At 44.9% G+C, this 18,250-nt stretch overlaps 1 protein-coding gene across 19 annotated transcripts in view; it reads right to left on the reverse strand.

The window, feature by feature from the left end:
* The window catches only part of FBRSL1 (fibrosin like 1), a 1,099,284-nt gene that overhangs the window by 613,090 nt on the left and 467,944 nt on the right, over window positions 1–18,250 (reverse strand). The gene's annotated exons all lie outside the window — the stretch shown is intronic.

Here is an 18,250-nt window from a genome sequence, read left to right on the forward strand (position 1 = left end):
AAAGAGTTCAAGGCAGTCACTGACCTAAAACGGTTACTGTGAGTTAAATTACTATGAAATATAATTTACCACAATAAATGATACAGTTTTAATAATCCCTGTGCCTGAGGGAATTATTGAAACAGGAAGTGAAAGTTGACAGTCCTGTCACATATTGTGATTCATGGGATTGATGGAAATGGACTATCTACTATGAATTTCGATTTTGGACATCGCTGTCGAAGCTTTACATCAAATATTGAATGATATGATTTCTTAATTGTATACCTATTTTGACTAGTGGTATTAAATTTGTATTGTTTGTTGTGGTAAATTGTATGTAATAGTAATGTGAGTCACAGTAGCCTTTTTAGGTCAGCGGTTGCCCATCTGTTTATATATAAACATTAGCCTGTTTATATATAAAAAGCTCATAGAGACAAGGTTTCCTCAAGTAACAGGATATGCTAAATACTTTAGGTATATTGTTTAAGGCCTAGCATACGCACGCAGCAGAATAAGATGGTAGAGTATTTATTTATTCAACAACATTCATTTCTTGCCTTTCTGCCCTCACAAGAGCCACCGAGGCAGTAGAACAGCCTTACCTATTTAGGATACAGGTATAAAATGCCACTTGGAAGCAAACCAGGAAAAAGAGAACCAACAACAACATGGTACCATCAAGGACAAAACTACTAGCTCCTCTGCAGGCCTCGTTTTCTACTTGTTAATAAAGTGTCATCCCCGTTTAAAGTGGCATTTCCATCTCCCTGTTCTGCTTTAGGTTGGGAAATACATGGAGATTTGTGAGGTGGAGCCTGAGAAGAGAGAGCTTTAATGAGGGGCATGACCTCAGTGGGGTACAATGCCATACAGTCCACCATCCAAAGCCACCATTTTCTTCAGGGGAACTGATCTCTGTCGCCTGGTAAATTTGGCTTCTACCATAGAGTTTTTGCCCAGCTACCAGAGCATCACCTCAATGTCTCTGAAAGGTCACACTTGGGCAGTGATGTAGGCAAATTACTCCATGTTAGTTGGGCCTCCCCCCTTTTCAGGGTAAGCTCTCCCCACTGACAGCAGGGTGGTGAGGCTTGGTGGTGAAGGCCCTTTGCTGTTGTGGGTGGGGGAGGGGTCTGGCCTAGTGGAGGGAGAATGTGAAACAAGAATTATGGAGAAGATCTTAGTAGCACAAGTGCAAGTTGCTAACAGCAAGGCAGTCCTTGAAGTACTTTGATCCTAGACAGTTTAGGGCAGGGGCGTCAAACATGCAGCCTAGGGCCAAATCAGCCCCCGGAGGGCTCCTATCAGGCCCCTGAGCAACTAGCTGTCATCTGCTTCCTTCTCCCTCTCTCTTGATTCCTTCTGCATAACAGCTTGCTTTGCAAGGCTTGCTCAATCGCATAGGAGCAACAGACCAAAACCTCTATTTTTTTCCATTACCTGAGGATCCTCCCTTTGGGAGGAGGGATAGCTTGCTTTACCAGGCTCTCTCAATCACACAGCAGAGCTACTAAGCCAAACCTCTCTTCCTTCTATTGGCTGATGCTCCTCCCCCTCCTCATCCCCTGGGGAAGGAAAGAGCCAGGGCTTCCTTTGCCCAGTTCCCTCGATCCCATGAGAGAAATATAAACAAAGTGCCTTTAAGACCAATGAGTGCTAATGTTTTAAGCATGTTTTAAGGTGTTTTTTTAAAATGTCATTGTGTTTGTCTGTATCCTTTATAAAATTCATATTTCTGGCTACCTAATCTTAAATAGGTACATAAAGGGCCTGATCCAACATGGCCCAGCCTGACAAGGTTTCATTTATGTCAAATTCAGCCCTCATAACAAATGAGTTTGACACCCCTGGCTTAGGGCTTCAAAGGCAAAATGGTGGTCATGCTTTCCAGAAACTTACAATCCCTCCTGCTATGGAACTGTATGTACCTCTGGTTCCTAGAAGATCTCCCATCCAGTGATTGACCAGACTAGGACCAGCTAATTTTTAGGAAAGTGGATGTATCGTATGCATTCCAACAGTATCCGTGAATTATGCTCATTAAATCAGATAAAGAGTTGCAGGAGGTTACCCTCGCTCATTCGGGCGGTTATAAACATTCTCAGCATCTTCCTTTCTTCACAAAGTTTTTTCTCTTAAAAAGGGAAAGTACACTCTTCCCACACACACACGCAAATTGAGACAATCTGACCTAACAAGGTCTTGCGTGGGCAAGCAAATTAGAAGCATCACTGCTGCCATTAACCTTTCAGAGTAAATATCAATTATTAAAACTTGCTTCAGTACCTCTGTCCCCTGTTTGCTGCTGTGAATTAAGAGGGTCATCAGCCTTTTCGACAGATCTTGTTCATTTACACCTGCTGCCTGCCAGCAGGGGAGCCTACACCCCCGCTGTCAGAGCACCGAGCCAACCTGCCTTAATTCATTGGTAATTACCTTAATGAGACACATGCAGGACTGAACTAGGAGGACAAGTTGTTTTGCTAAATGGGATGCATTGGTTTCAGGGGCATCCTTGGCTTGATGTGCACATACTGGGAGGCTTGTTTCCTCAAGAAGCCCCCCCACTTCCGCTTGATGGCTCATCTTCCATGGATCTTGCTGAGAAATGGAATCTATAGACCACCATTTCTATGCCAAAAGGGTTCCAGGCTTGGAAGTGCTGTACGTGGCAGGCCAAAGACAACAATAAGGGTGGTAAGTGCACATACGGCTGCTTCACACTTTTCATGCGGGAACTTCATAAGAATATAAAAGAAGCCATGTTGGATCAGGCTTCTAGTACATCCAGTCCAACACTCTGTCACACAGTGGCCAAAAAACCTAGGTACCATCAGGAGGTCCATCAGTGGGGCCAAGACACTAGAAGCCCTCCCACTGTTGCCCTCCCCAAGCACAAAGAATAGCGCAGCACTGCCCCAGACAGAGTTCCATCAACACCCTATGGCTAACAGCCACTGATGGACCTCTGCTCCATATCTTTATCCGAACCCCTCTTGAAGCTGGCTATGCTTGCAACCACCACCACCACCTCCTGTGGCAGTGAATTCCACATGTTAATCACTCTTAGGATGAAGAAGCACTTCCTTTTATCCGTTCTAACCCAACTGCTCAACAATTTCATTGAGTGTCCATGAGTTCTTGTATTGTGAGAAAGGGAGAAAAGTACTTCTTTCTAGCTAAACAGAGTCCAAAGAGGAGATGTGCAGCCCCACTTGGGACACGGCAATGGCATCACACTGGAAGTTAGTGTGGCATAGGACTTAGAATATCAAACTAGGACCAGGAAGACTCAGGTTCAAATCCCTACCTGCTGTAAAGCAAACTAGCATCATAGACAGGAATTTTTTATGATGGGGGGCAGTTTAGCAGTGAAATGAGAACAGCTTTTACCTACAAAGGTTTTTTTCCCCCCTCAGTCTCGCTGTCTGTCCTTCTGGAGCAAACATGGTACAATCAATCTTCAGGCCAGGCTGGACAAATTGGGGAGGGGGCATTGCCTAGTGAGAGCCCTCTCATAGCTACGGGCCTGAAGCACACTGAGTAACTTTGGACCAGTCACTCTGTCACTCTAGCCTATTTCATAGCTTTGTTGTGAGAATAAAATGGAGGACAGGAGAACCATTGGTTGCACTTTGGAAGAGTGGGCTACAAATACAATTGATGTTTCCCAGGTGCATTTGGAAACATGGACTTCCTTTTCACATTTTTATGCATGTCTTGCTGCAAATACCAGCATACCCATGAAGCCACATTAAATGTGAAGAGCTCTTAGTTTGCTTTGACTGTTGTCATCTTTGACAGCCCTTCCAGTAATCGATTGGGGTCACAATTAATGAATTATCTAAGCAGGGGTGTAGCCAGGATTTTAAAAGTCAAGGGCACCCTTTTCCATCCACTGTGGGGGCTTGCCACTTCTCAGAAGCCTTCTGGGATAGGGGCAAAAGCTGGAGGCTCTCAAAGTGGCCAAGTCGAGGCAGCCAACCCTAAAACGTTGGAGTCAAGAAGGGACTGCAAGTTGCATGCAAGCGGGGGGGCGGGGGCGGGTTCCTTCCACCTCCCTCTCCCCAACCCTGGCACTTTGCAACCAGTAGTTCCTTCTGCCCCCCCCCCCCCCTCGGCCCATTCTACACAGCTTCCTCCATCTCCTGCTCCTTCGCCTCTCTCCTCTCCACCTGCTGCTTCTGCTGCTGCAGTGCACTGTGCCCTGCTCAGCTCTCCTGGCTCCACTTCAAAGGCTCAACTATGGCAAAGAAAGAAAGAAAGAAAGAAAGAAAGAAAGAAAGAAAGAAAGAAAGAAAGAAAGAAAGAAAGAAAGAAAGAAAGAAAGAAAGAAAGAAAGAAGGAAGGAAGGAAGGAAGGAAGGAAGGAAGGAAGGAAGGAAGGAAGGAAGAAAGGAAGAAAGGAAGAAAGAAAGAAAGAAAGAAAGAAAGAAAGAAAGAAAGAAAGAAAGAAAGAAAGAAAGAAAGAAAGAAAGAAAAGTTGAGATATGGCTACAGGCGTGTATCTTAGAGTTATGACTTAACATGGCCTCTTGCTTGATCTATACTTGCAATGGAGAAAGGCAGCAGAGTACCAAGATGGTAGAATGGACTGTATGTATCACTTCTTGCTATAGATGGAGGAGTGGATGGGGCAGAAAAGGCAAAGAGCAAAACTAGAACTCTTTCACCAACTGTGCTAGTTTTCTGTCTGCAAAAAGTTTTAACATGACAGTGAATTCAACAATGAAATCCCTTTATGCCTGAGATCACTTCACCCACAACGCTGAGTTGGTGTCCCTTCCTTCTCCTCCTTCAGACCCCTTTTCAAAACACATCCGTTGCACAATACCTCTGGTTTAACCTTGACAGATTTTTAAAAAATGTTACTAATTGGGGGGAGGGGCTAAGCAGACCCTTTAAGTCAGTCACTGAAATTTAAAAAAGAGGGGAGGGGAAAATTTGAGGGTCATGCTGAGTAATACATCAGTTGCAAAGGGACGTTAAAAATCTACATTTTATTAAATACTTTCCTTTGGCAGAACAGGAACAGAAAAGTATAGCAAAGACAACCGGGGCAGAAAATGAAAGCTATTTTTTTTATCATTTTCATCTTACAGTATGGTCATTTCACTTTCCTATTCAGTGCAAGCAAGGGCAACAAATGACCAAACACAATTAGCCTACACTGTCATCTACAAGGAAACTTAAAAGGGAGGAAAGGATCACTATAGGACAACTGGCTTAAATAAGGGTAAAGCTTGCATGGAGGGGCCCCGTGGTGCAGAGTGGTAAAACTGCAGTACTGCAGTTTGAACTCTCTGCTCATGACCTGAGTTCGATCCTGGCGGAAGCTGGGTTCAAGTAGCCAGCTCCAGGTTGACTCAGCCTTCCATCCTTCCGAAGTCGGTAAAACGAGTCCCCAGCTTGCTGGAGGGAAAGTGTAGATGACTGGGGAAGGCAATGGCAAACTACCCCGTAAAAATGTCTGCCATGAAAACGTCGTGATGCGATGTCACCCCAGAGTCGGAAATGACTGGTGCTTGCACAGGGGACCTTTCCTTTCCTTGCATGGAGTAAGATGTTACATTGTATTGCATGCACATACACCCCCCCACACACACACATCTCAAAGTCAGTTTAATCCTCCTTTCTTCTCAGCATGTGAAATGATGTAGGTGTACCCTGCATTTACGCCCCCAGTTGCCTCCCCCAGTGTTCCTCTGCATCGATGGGGTCTCCACTACCAAAATAAAGACAGACAATTTGAAACAAGGACATCTTTTTCTTTGTCTATCTAGTTCTGTAAAGCACTATGTACCACTAACAACACTACATGACTGTAACAATAAGCTTCACGTGCGTGGATGTAAAGTGTTGTCAAGTTGACTTACGGCGACCCCAGCAGGGTTTTTTTCGAAGGCAAGTGAGAAGCTGTGGTGGATTGCCATTGCCTTCCTCTGCGGAGTCTTCCTCAAAACTCCCCCTTCCAAATACTGACCCTGTTTAGTTTCTGAGACGTGACAAAATCAGGCTATACTATGCTGTCTTGATATAAGAGGTGATTTTATGTTCTAGTTTAACAGGATAGTCAAAGTGAAGAGAACGGAAAGTTGACCCTATGATGAGAGTTCTAGGATAGGGCATGGCAGGGAACTAATAAGAAATTGGCAAATACCATCAAACCAGCTGCTTGGTGATACATGTATTTTATGCCTAAGGTAACTGCACTGATCTCTCACTACAGAAATGGCACAATACCTGTGTGGCACTGGCCAATGACTTTCATCCTAGTGGGTGAGGTCTAAGCTCATTACTGCTGACTTTCATACCATACTGAGCCTTATAGGTTGATATGATCCCGCAAGAACAATTCAGCTCAATATATAACATTGCATGGTTCTAACACTCTAAACTCAAAATGCCTCTCTTTCAAAATATGGGTATTGTGACCTCTTGATATGGCTCAGATCACAGCAGTAAAATCAACAGGCTCTTATTAGCTAGCAGTTCCCCAGTCATTAGGATTAACTATGCCAGGGGTGGCCCAAACTGTGGTTTGGGAGCCACATGTGGCTTTTTCACACATAGTGTGTTGCTCTCAAAGCCCCCACCATCCTGTTGGCCAGCTTGGAGAAGGCATTTATCTCTTTAAATAACTTCTCCAAGCCAAGCCAGCTGGCAGCCTGGATAATGCATTTAAAGTTGCTTTCTTTCCACACCTCTCTCCTCCCTCCCCACCTATTTTCCTTCCTTCCTTCCTTGCCTCCCTCCCTCCAACACCTGACGTTCATGTCTTGCAACTCTCAAATGTATGACATTTATTCTAAGTGGCTCTTATGTTAAGCAAGTTTGGCCATCCCTGAATTATGCCGTAATTGGAGCAGCCACACAAGTGCCTTCTCTGGACATGCAGACACAACCTATGTAGAATGTACAAAGCTGATTGCTTTTCATTTCTGCACAGAGCCTAACATGATGGAGAGGGTAGGGCAGAGTTCCAAGGGAAACCAGAGGGGAGAACCAGCAAGGCATGAACGACTCCAACCCGTTTACAGGCTCCAGGTGCTCACGGGTAATCCCAAGCCACGGCCCCGGCCAAGAATTATGAACCACACGCCGTTGGACATCATGTAGTGTGATTAAACATCATAACTCATTCCAGCAATAACTTCGGCTTTCATTACAAAACGCAGCTTAGCTTTACTTTCCTCTCTCTGCCATTGCTTTGTTTTGTTTTCCCTGGCTTCTTTTGTGTCTTGGAAAGGAATGGATCGCAAGGGACAGGAAATGCCGAGAGATGGAGAAGCATCTTTGCCCAAGAATCCAGACTCCCTTGTCCGGCATACAACCATCTCATCTCTCTCCCTGCCCTCCCCAGCACATTTAATCATAAGAGATCAACTCTGCTGACTTAAACACCTCCCCACCCAACCCGGGGGCCATGTCATCACAAAGCTTGTTTTTTAAAAAATATATGGTTGCCCCCAATTCCAAATCGCAGGCACATCGCCCTACGCTCATTATTAATAAATACACTTCGATTTATCAAAAGCTCCCCTTTGAGTGCCACTGGGAGCCCAGGGCAAAAGGAGACAAATTCTTTTCTTAAGTTGTTCTGAAAGGTGCTGGGCTTGGCGACCCTCACCCCCATTAACCTACCAAAGCTAGTTCGTTCCTACTGGGAGATGTGCAGCTTGCACGGCGGCAAACTCGGACTGATCTTGTGCCATCTCAATATATTTGTTCATTATCTTGCGCGCACACAGAAGCATTTGGAAATGTACTCGGGGCACAGGCCAAATTGAATCATCTGCCTTCATTTTCCACGCGATCTGAAGCTACAGCTGCTTCAACAGGCTGTGGGGGGTTCCCCTCCCTTATTCTCCCCAATATATTTTTTTTAAAAGAAAGCTCTTTCAAAAGCTTTCTACAGCCATCTGTTTTGGTTTGTTTCTTTAAAAAAAAATCTTTGTAAGTTTGGTTCTTGGCCTTCCCCTGCCCCCCAGCAAAAAAGAAAAAGTCTCACAATTGTAACTCCACGAAGATTCGATAGTTGGAAAGCAGAGGGGGATATGTGTAGGCAGGGGGGGGGTTGATAGAAAAAGCCAACAGAACTCATTTGCATATTAGGACACACCTCCTGACATCACCATTGTTTTACACAGGGCTTTTTTGTAGAAAAAGCCCAGCAGGATTCATTTGCATATCAAGCCATACCCCCTGATGCCAAGCCAGCCAGAACTGCATTCCAGTGCGTTCCTGCTTTTATAAAAGCCCTGTGTATAGGTAACATCAGGATATTCTCAACTAAGGTTGCCAGGTCCCTTTGTCGTGCTGTTGAGAGGATTTAAGGGGCACTTCAGGAGTGGGCAGGGATGTTGCACAATGCGCTGATGTCACATGGAAGTGACGTCAGTGTGTTGGCAACAACATTCTGCTTTTTGGACAAAGCTTTATGGTAAAACTGGCCTCAAACCATAGAGCTTTGCCCAAAAAGTAGAGTGTCACCCCCGACATCACCGATATGCTGACATCACTTCCATGTGGTGGTGGTAATTTCCTTCCACTAGCCAGCTGGCCAGCGACAATCAGAAGCCCAAAAAGCAGGGAATCCCCCACACCCACCTGGGAAACAGTATCCCTGATCTCAACAGTCATCTTTCTAAATTATAGGCATTTCAGAGCATAAAACAATCTACCATCTATTTGTTGCACAAAATAGTCCATCATTTATCTGTTACAGTAGTCTTTGCACTTCTTCCAAGGAGCTCAGGGTTGCTTTGACAGGGGTCACCCCTCTTTATAACTCACATATCACAAGGTGAGTTAGGCTGAGATTGGCTCAAATACAATTTTCTTTGGACCTGGCACCATTTATCAAACACACAGAGCTTAAACCTGATAATGCATACAGTCTACTGCATCATGAAAGATAAAATGCTGTTTCTGAAGTGACAGACGGCATTGAGGAAGCAGGACTGTCATCTGGGCCAGGGTCACCCCGGAAGTGTACCCATACGTTCCTGCCCAGGAATTAAGATCACAGGGAGATACCCTCCTGACTGTCCCATCCATCAAGGAAACTCATTTGGTAGGTACACAAGAGAGGGACTTTTCTGTGGCAGCCCCATGATTATGGAACAACTTCCCCAGGAGATGTGCCCGACCCCCTCACTTTTGATCTTTTGGAGCCAGTTGAAGTCGTTTTTTTTATTTAGGACTGCGTTTGGTTAAGTTTATTAGCAATCCTGAACTGCTTTTTAAGTCTTGATTTTTATGTTTTTAATGTAAGAGTCCAAAAGCCCTTAGCATCAGGGTCAAGGGCTCAAACCTGACCCCACTATCTGACTCTGAATAAGGCAATGTTGTGCCTAAAATGTGGCATGAAGTATCCATTAGAACGTGCCACGAGCCCTGATGGATCACACCCAACATACATCTAGCCCACCATCACGTTTGCACAAAGTGGCAAATCAGATGCCTCTGGACAAAATCACCAAGTTATTATGGCTAACCTGAACTACTCACATGGCTATTTATTGCAGCTTTATCATCATATAGTCACTGTAGGTTTCAAGGATGGGGCTTATTTTGTTCACTTTTTCCTCCTGGACCACTCTGCTACTAGTTCTTTGCTTTTTCGCAATTAGGAGATTTAAAACACACAAACATGCCCGGTATCAAATCATTACAAATGTCTAGATTCATTTAAAAGATCTAGGGAATAAGGGGAAATTACACTGTGCAGGTGAAATGGTTCGTTCTGCATCTGAAATTGATTCAGGGCCTTTTGAGCAAGTGGCTCTTAGGTGCCAAAGACCACAGACTTTGCTGCGCTCCAGCACAGAAAATTAAGAGCATGCAGAAATTATAAGCACCTGATCTTTCCCGAATCAGGAAGGGCTCACCGAGAGGCCTCTGCTTTTAAAGCTTCAGGCAAAGGAAGCCATTTGGCTTTATAAATGCATTTCTTTGAGTCTTAAGAGGGTGGCAATGATGCTGGTGGGGGAGCCGATGTATCAAAACAAGATGGAATCAGCTAAACATATTACATCTGACTTGTTTCCTTGAGAATCCAGCCCTAATGCATTCTAACAGAATTTATCTATCCCAAGCATACCCCATAATGAGATCAACTGGGAAAAATATCGGGCTTGTTTGTATATTTTATACGTGCTCTAACTTGACAGTTTGGAGATTATGTATTCCCCAGGCCCCTCCTTAAATTGTTTCACACACTGCAATTTGATTTTCTTTGCTTGCCCTTTTCCACAATTTTTTCCCATACATTTTATTGAGTTCTGGCTCACAGGGCAACATTCCCTTTGAATTAAGGGTGCAATTCCCCCCCCCCCTCTCAATAAGGATATGTGGCATTAAAAAAAGAAGAAAAAAAGTGATACAGTTTGAAGATTTTATGATTGAAAGAAGAGTCTCTCTTTTTATTTTAAACAAGCACTGAAAAAGCAGTGCCTGCAATTCTAAGTAGGGACTGTATGCAAAGGTTTTCTGATGGAAGGGGAAACATACTCTGTCAGGGTTTGGGGGGGGTTGTAGCAGGAACTCCTTTGCATATTAGGCCACACACCCCTGATATAGCCAATCCTCCTAAGCCCTGTACTAAAAGCCCTGTAAACTCCTGAAGGATTGGTTACATCAGGGTTGTGTGGCCTAATATGCAAAGGAGTTCCTGCTACAAAAAAGCACTATACTCTGTATAGTAGACGTTCATACAAAATGTCCATTTCAGGTGGTTGTAAGAAATGTCTATACACAGGCACTGGAACTGGCTAGTATCATTATGCCAGAGAACAGTAGTACATAAAATGTCCTGTTGGATCATATGGATGGTCCATCTAGTCCAGCATCCTGTTTCACACACTGGCCAACAGTTGCCCTAAAAGGCCAACAGAAAGACTAAGACTTCTGCCTCCATGTTGCCTCCTAGCCCTGCTCTCCACAGCTAGAAGCCATTAATTGTCCTGTCTTGCAATTAATACACCTAATCTCCTTTTAAACCCATCTGCTAGTAGCATCTCCATATTTTGACAGTGAATTCCACAACTGAATTACTTGTAAAGCTCATACTTTTGTCTTTCCTGAATCTATTGCCTGTTTGATTCCCCAGGTGCCCTCCCAGGCTCCAATATTCCAGGAAAGGGAGAAACAGTTTCTTTATCCACTTTCTCTAGCCTATGAATCGTTTTATAAACCTCTATCGTCTTCTCCTCCTGCCCCCATGCCGTTTTCTTTCCAAAGTAAAACAGTACCAGACTCTTCAGCCTTTCTTCATAGGAAAGGTATTCCAAAATCCTTAATCACTTTGGTTGCTTTCTTTTGCAGTTCTTCCAGCTCCGGAGTATCGTTTTTGGAGATATGGCAACCAGAACTATAGTCACTATTGCATAGGATGCATCACCACAAATCTAATACAATACCGGCTGTTCTATTTTCAGCCTGATTCCAGAAATGTTTAAAATACTAAGAACTGGAAAGAAAGTACTGAGGGATCAAACTCCAACCACTGATAGACAGTTTGCAGCAGAACTGAAAAAGGCAAATTCCCATGCACACTAGTGTGTGAACATTTTAAACTGAGCTATCCACTACAATCCTAAGAATGCTCTTCTAGGTAACAACTATTGACCAAGAATGCCAGAATCTAAGCAAAATGCCGTATGAAGGAGAGAAGGCAAACTGGTCTGCCTATAATTTGCAAAGATATACAAATCAGTTTTTACAAGGATAGCCCAATTGCAGAAATGATTAAAATACTGAGAACTGGAAAGAAAGAAAGCACTGAGGATCAAACGCCAACCACTGAAATATCAAAATTAAACTTAGCAAGAAGTGTTAGGTTGAGACTAATAGAGTAAGCTAGACCATGTTTACACAACGGTTTCTCAGCTTCACAGAGGGAAGAGATGAGAACCGACAGCTTTAATGTTGCTGTCATCTACGCATAAAGATACCATCTATTAAAGGCTAATATCAAACAGCTGGAATCTTCAAAGCAACAGTAAATTTAATATACATATTAAATTGTCCAAATGCAGCATGAGATATCTCATAATATTACAGAACCCAACCACGAAAAGCTATCCTTCAATTTACTGATGTGTCGCCTTGATGCAATAAATAGACATTCATCAAAAGCCAGTAGTCATGAATCAAGGGAGCACGCACGTGTGTGTACCACACAGAGAGAAAGAGAGAGAGAATCTGGAAAAGAGTTTTACAAAGGAAATCTGAAATCTTTAACATTTATCAAGGACTGTCACGGGTAGTTTGCAAGCCTGAGTGTACACAGGGGACTTGACAAAATGGGGTCTAAGCGGAGTCTATGCAAGAGCCTTGGCTGGATCAGAAAACATTGCCGGGTTGAAGGGCTGAGCTGGCAAGTTGGCTGCTCTGACTTCCTCCGGTGGGGCTTCTGGGAGGCGAGGGGCCAAATGGAGCACAGCACAGCTGGAAACAATTTAGGCAGACTGAGCTTAGCCCAGGTCCAGCAAGACTGAGCCGAGCAGTTATCTCCGGTGGAGAGGGATATGACAAAACGTGAGGTCTCCAGGAACAGAGATTCCAATGCTTGATGTAATACGTGCCCCATGATAGATTGAGCTTCAGCTAAAACCAAAAAGGACTTTGGAGTAGCTCATCTAATTGATCCAACTTCTATCCCATCATGACAACAGTCAGATTTTTCATTCCTTCTAAAGCTTTGTGTTCACAACTTCCATTCCAGCATAAAAGCCACCTGCACGTTTCCAGCCAAGCTGGGTGTCTGTGAGGCACAGGAAGAGAGGAAACTGAGCTTCAGCGGAACTGATGGCAGAAGCAGGTGGAGAAAGCAGGCTCTGGGTACAAACCAGCCATGCCAGGGAGATTCACATGTATTCATACTTATCTACCCATGTATGAAGTAGAACAGGGTTTTTAAGCCAGTTTGGTGTGAGAGCCAGTTTGATGTAGTGGTTAAGTGTGTGTACTCTTATCTAGGAGAACTGGGTTTGATTCCCCACTCCTCCACCTGCAGCTGCTGGAATGGACTTGAGTTAGCCATAGCTATCACAGGAGTTGTCCTTAAAAGGGCAGCTGCTGTGGGAGCCCTCTCAGCCCCACCCACCTCACAGGGTGTCTGTTGTGGGGGGGGGGTGGAGAAGATATAGGAGACTGTAAGCCATCCTGAGTCTCTGATTCAGAGAAAAGAGCGGGCTATAAATCTGCAGTCTTCTTCTATAAAAACACAATGGAGCATATGCTGCTAGGGGAGGTATAGCCTTCCTTAATGCACATTTTACTTTATTGCACATCATTGCTTTCAGCATCTCTCTCTCCCTGCTGTTTTAGGTGCATACAGACCTTCCTATCCCACATTTAGTTTTGTCCATGAATAGCTACCATTACCAACCTCCAGGTGGTGGCTGGAGATCTCCCACTACTGCAAACTGATCTCCAGGCAATAGGAGATCAGTTCTGGAGAAAATGGCCTTTTTGGAAGGTGGAGTCTATGGCATTATACTCAGGGCTTTTTTTGTAGCAGGAACTCCTCTGCATATTAGGCCACATCCCTCTGATGTAGCCAAACCTCCTGGAGATTACAATAAACCCTGTACTAAGAACCTTTTAAGCTCTTGGAGGATTGGCTGCATCAGGGGTGTGTGGCCTAATATGCAAAGGAGTTCCTGATACAAAAAAGCTCTGATTATACCTCAATGAAATCCTTCCTCTTCCCAAACTACACCCTCCTCAGGCTCCACCCCCAAAATATCCTGGTATGTCTTAACTAGGAGCTGGCAATCTTGGTCATGGGAGTGTGGTTCATACTCTGCAGAATGCAGGAGATTGCCCAGGGAGAATGGATGATGTTCTAATCACCCGGCCAAATTGTTAAGATGCCTGTACATAGACCCCAGAGGCGACTGCCTCCTATGCTTGAGAGGAAGTTCACTGAGGTTCCAATGATCACAAACCAACAAGAACAGCTCTGTGAAACACACTGGGATCTGTTGAGAAGGGCCAGGGCTCGGAGGGCTGTTTACAGGTTCTGCACACAGTAGGTCTCAGGTTCAATCCCTAGCTTCTCTAGCTAAAGGATTTCTAGTAGCAAGTGCTAGGAAAGACCTTTCTCTGCTTGAGAGCCTACCACCAGTCAGAGTAGACAATACTGAGCTAGATGGACCAGTGGTCTGAATCAGCAGAAGGCAGCTTCCAATATACTTACATGCTGATTCTAGCAAAGTTCAAAGACCACAGCCCTCAACAGAGCCTATTTCTCACACATTCCTGCCCTCCTCAAGCAATGTCACAAGGAATTTAAAGAGACGGTGCTTTATTTTGGAGTCCAGCACATGGAAAGAACTCAGACTGTGCCCTCTGCTCTCTCCAGTGGGTCTCTTTGGGAGCGTGAATGACCTTGAGAGGCAGATACCCAAATTCGTGTCCCTAACCTGAATTGTTAGCATGCCTGTGCATAGACCCCAGAGGCATTAGGAGTCAGGGTCATTAAACCAGATCAGGACAGCAGTCTTTATTTAAGGTGCTCAAACTGACTACGCACAATAGAAGCTTGAGCTAATGCATGGCTATCTTGCCATATTCTAAATTTTCAGTGCATCAAATGGCCATGCAACCACTAATAGGTGCATTTAGAGAAGTAGATGAAAATCAAATTAAAACAGGATACTGAATTACAAGCGAGGACATTTCTTAAATGTACACTTGCAGTGGTTCAAAATTGATGTGTCAATGAGTGAAAGCAGGCTTGCGCGCTATTTTCCAGTGAGCCATTTATGTATAGAATTGTGCAATAAATTATATCATGCTTTAACAAAAATTACATCTGTGCAGTTAGCCGACCACCTCTATCACATCACCCTCTAACATTCTCTAACATAATTTATGTATCTGTGGCACCGAGAAATGCTAATGAACATGGAATTTAGCGCATTTCATCCTCTGTGGCCTTACTCTTGCCATTCAAAGTTAGCTGTAAGAAACTGTGAATGTCAAAAGGTTTCCCCTTCTACCAACAGCTTGGCTCCATAAAATTATCATTCTCAACACACACTTTGCACTTTGTGGTTAAATTATAGTCAATTATTTTTTTTAAAAAACTGGCATATGTTAAAGTTAGTTCAATGATGAGGAACACAAAGAGCTCAACCTTTTCACTATTTCCTCCTAAATCCATCTTAGTCCTGCTTTGTGCAGAGAAAAGTCCTTCCTAATCTCTGAACGATTTCGCACTATGCTTGTTCCAGGGTGGAGAGCCCTTTTGCTATTGGGGCTTCTCTCCATTTTCACACAAAGTTGCCCCGAGTTGGCACATCACTATTCTGCAGCAAGCGAGATCCTCTGACAAGCGGTTTCCACTTGCTGCGGAATAGCGGTGTGCCAACTCACAGGTCCGGGGCAACTTATGCGAAAACGGAGAGAAGCCCCGGTAGCAAAAGCGCTCTCCACCCTGGAACAAGCATAGTGTGAAACTGATCTCTGTTACTGGAGATCTTTATGTGGTAGAAGCCAAGAATGAACTTAGGACTCATGAACCTCAAGCAGGTATTCTGCCTCTTAATTACAGTCAATCTTCTTTTTGTGGTCACAAATATTATGCAGAGAAGCATGTTATGTTTCTATGCTCCTCATGTATCTATCTGCTGCGAACCATTAATTTCATCCATCTAGAAATTTTCATCCATCCCTGACCTGGATTGGTCCAGGCTAGATCAATCTTATATGATCTCAGAAGCTAAGTAGAGCTGGCCCTGGCCAGTATTTGGGTAGGAGACCAACAAGGGATAACTTGCCTTCAAACTCCACTGTGTCACTTGGGGAGGGATGGTGGCTCAGAGGTAGAGCATCTGCTTAGTAAGCAGGAGGTCCAAGGTTCAATCCCTGGCATCTCCAACTAAAAGGGGTCCAGGCAAGTAGGTGTGAAAAACCTCAGCTTGAGACCCTGGAGAGCCGCTGCCAGTCTGAGTAGACAATACTGACTTTGATGGACCGAGGGTCTAAGGCAGCTTCATATGTTCACGTTCACCATAAATCAGATGTGATAAGGAAGGAAGGAAGAAAGGAAGGAAGAAAGGAAGGAAGAAAGAAAGAAAGAAAGAAAGAAAGAAAGAAAGAAAGAAAGAAAGAAAGGAAGGAAGGAAGGAAGGAAGGAAGGAAGGAAGGAAGGAAGGAAGGAAGGAAGGAAGGAAGAAAGAAAGAAAGAAAGAAAGAAAGAAAGAAAGAAAGAAAGAAAGAAAGAAAGAAAGAAAGAAAGAAAGAAAGAAAGAAAGAAAGAAAGAAAGAAAGAAAGAAAGAAAATGTTGGGGTTTAGAGATACCTTTAGCAGAGTTGTATGGAGAGAACCACACATAAATAAGCCAGGCAGACGTTTTAGCTTAAGAATAAAGTAGTTTACTTTTACTACGAGGAAAAAGTAGACTGGGATTACTAGAAAACAAAAGAAGGATTCATTATCCTATCTAGTCTCTAGACTGCATCTCGACTCTCTTGAGTCCAAACTCTAACTGCATGGAGATCTGAGGGTTTTACACAAAGGGCAATAAAAACTGACCAAATGGTTTCCCCCAGACCACCTCCCAAATATATGGATTAGCCTATAGGGCTTTCCTTCAATGGTCACTATACATATTAACACCCAGCCTGAGCGGGAAGTACGTTCAAACATTCTCATTGGCTATACCTCTCACTGGCTAAACATCTGCATGCATATACATTCATTTAATTAACTCATGACAACAGGAAGTGAAATTGCAATAGAAACCCAACAGAATCACCACATTAAATTATGGAGATAAAGCCAATTAAATTATGGAGATAAAGTGGGGAGAGGTTTAACTTAATTAACTACAGATGAATTATTAAAGACCAGGCAATTGGAATTGTGGAGCAGAGGAGCGTGAGGGTGGTGAAGCTTTGGATAAGATAACTAGGTAGCAAGCTAACTGACACTAGTGAAGGATCGGGTATGGAGCAGATGTCTGGCCTAGGGATCCCAGTGCTCATGGGGAGGGGGAGGTATGACGGTGGGAGCAGACAGAACCATGTGGGAAGAAGGCGGAGACAAAACAGTGCTCGACCCTCTTCCGGTCTGCGTCCCATCCCGAGGGTGGCAGGTAGCGGGGCCAAGAGGGAAAGTCAGTCTCCGTCATTGGTGTTATGTAACGCCAGGTCCATAAATAACAAGACCTCAATCCTTAGGGACTACCTGCTCAAGCAGGATATGGACCTGGCTTGCGTGACCGAGACCTGGGTGCGGGATGGGGAGACGGTGGCTCTCTCCCAGATGGCGCCCCCGGGCTACTCGGTCTTTCACCAATCACGGACCACTGGCCGGGGGGGAGGGGTGGCGCTACTCATACGGGAGGGTTACTCCTTTAGGGCTCTCCCGGCCCCAACGATCGATGGCTTGGAATGTGCCGGTCTAGCGTGGGAAGTGGGGGAGGGGTTGGCGATCTGGCTGGTGTACCGTCCGCCTAACGCACCAGCCAGCGCCTTACCAGCCCTGATGGAGGCGGTGGCGGGCTGGGCGTTGGAGTTCCCAAGGCTTATCGTCTTGGGTGACTTCAACATCCATGCAGACGACGCGGCCTCCAATCAGGCGCTGGACCTAGTGTCTTCCATGGCGACACTGGGACTCTCCCAATTTGTTACCACTCCCACGCATCAGGCCGGACACATGTTAGACTTGATCTTTGCGTCCGGGATTCTGGTGGACGGTATCGCAGTAGAAGCGGTGCCATGGTCGGACCACCTAGCCCTTAAGGCCCGTGTGGGTGCGCCCCCTCGACCCTGTAGGGGCGGCGAGCCTATTTTGGCTCGCCCGTGGAGTCAGATGGACCCTGAGCGGTTCCAGAGGGCTCTGCGGGACCCCTGGCCCCCTAGCAATTCCCTCGATGACCTAGTAGATACCTGGCATGACAGGTTATCCAGGGCCATCGACGAAATTGCACCCCGGCGTCCTCTGCGCCCCCGAAGTAGGCTGGCTCCTTGGTATACCTCGGAGCTACGCCAACTGAAACAGGGACTCAGACGACTAGAGAGGCGGTGGCGGCATACTCGTGACGAAGCGACGAGAACATCCTACAGAACGTTTATGAAGTCTTACGAGATGGCAGTCAAAGCTGCAAAGAAGGAATACTTTGCGGCTAGGATTGCATCTGCAAATTCGCGCCCAGCACAATTATTTAAGATAATTGAGAATCTGACCACTCTGCCCCAAGGCAGACCAAACATGAAAGAATTGGAAATAGGCTGTGAGGCTTTTG

This window comes from Heteronotia binoei, chromosome 11 (genome assembly GCF_032191835.1).
Source record: "Heteronotia binoei isolate CCM8104 ecotype False Entrance Well chromosome 11, APGP_CSIRO_Hbin_v1, whole genome shotgun sequence".
Classification (NCBI taxonomy): Eukaryota; Metazoa; Chordata; class Lepidosauria; order Squamata; family Gekkonidae; genus Heteronotia; species Heteronotia binoei.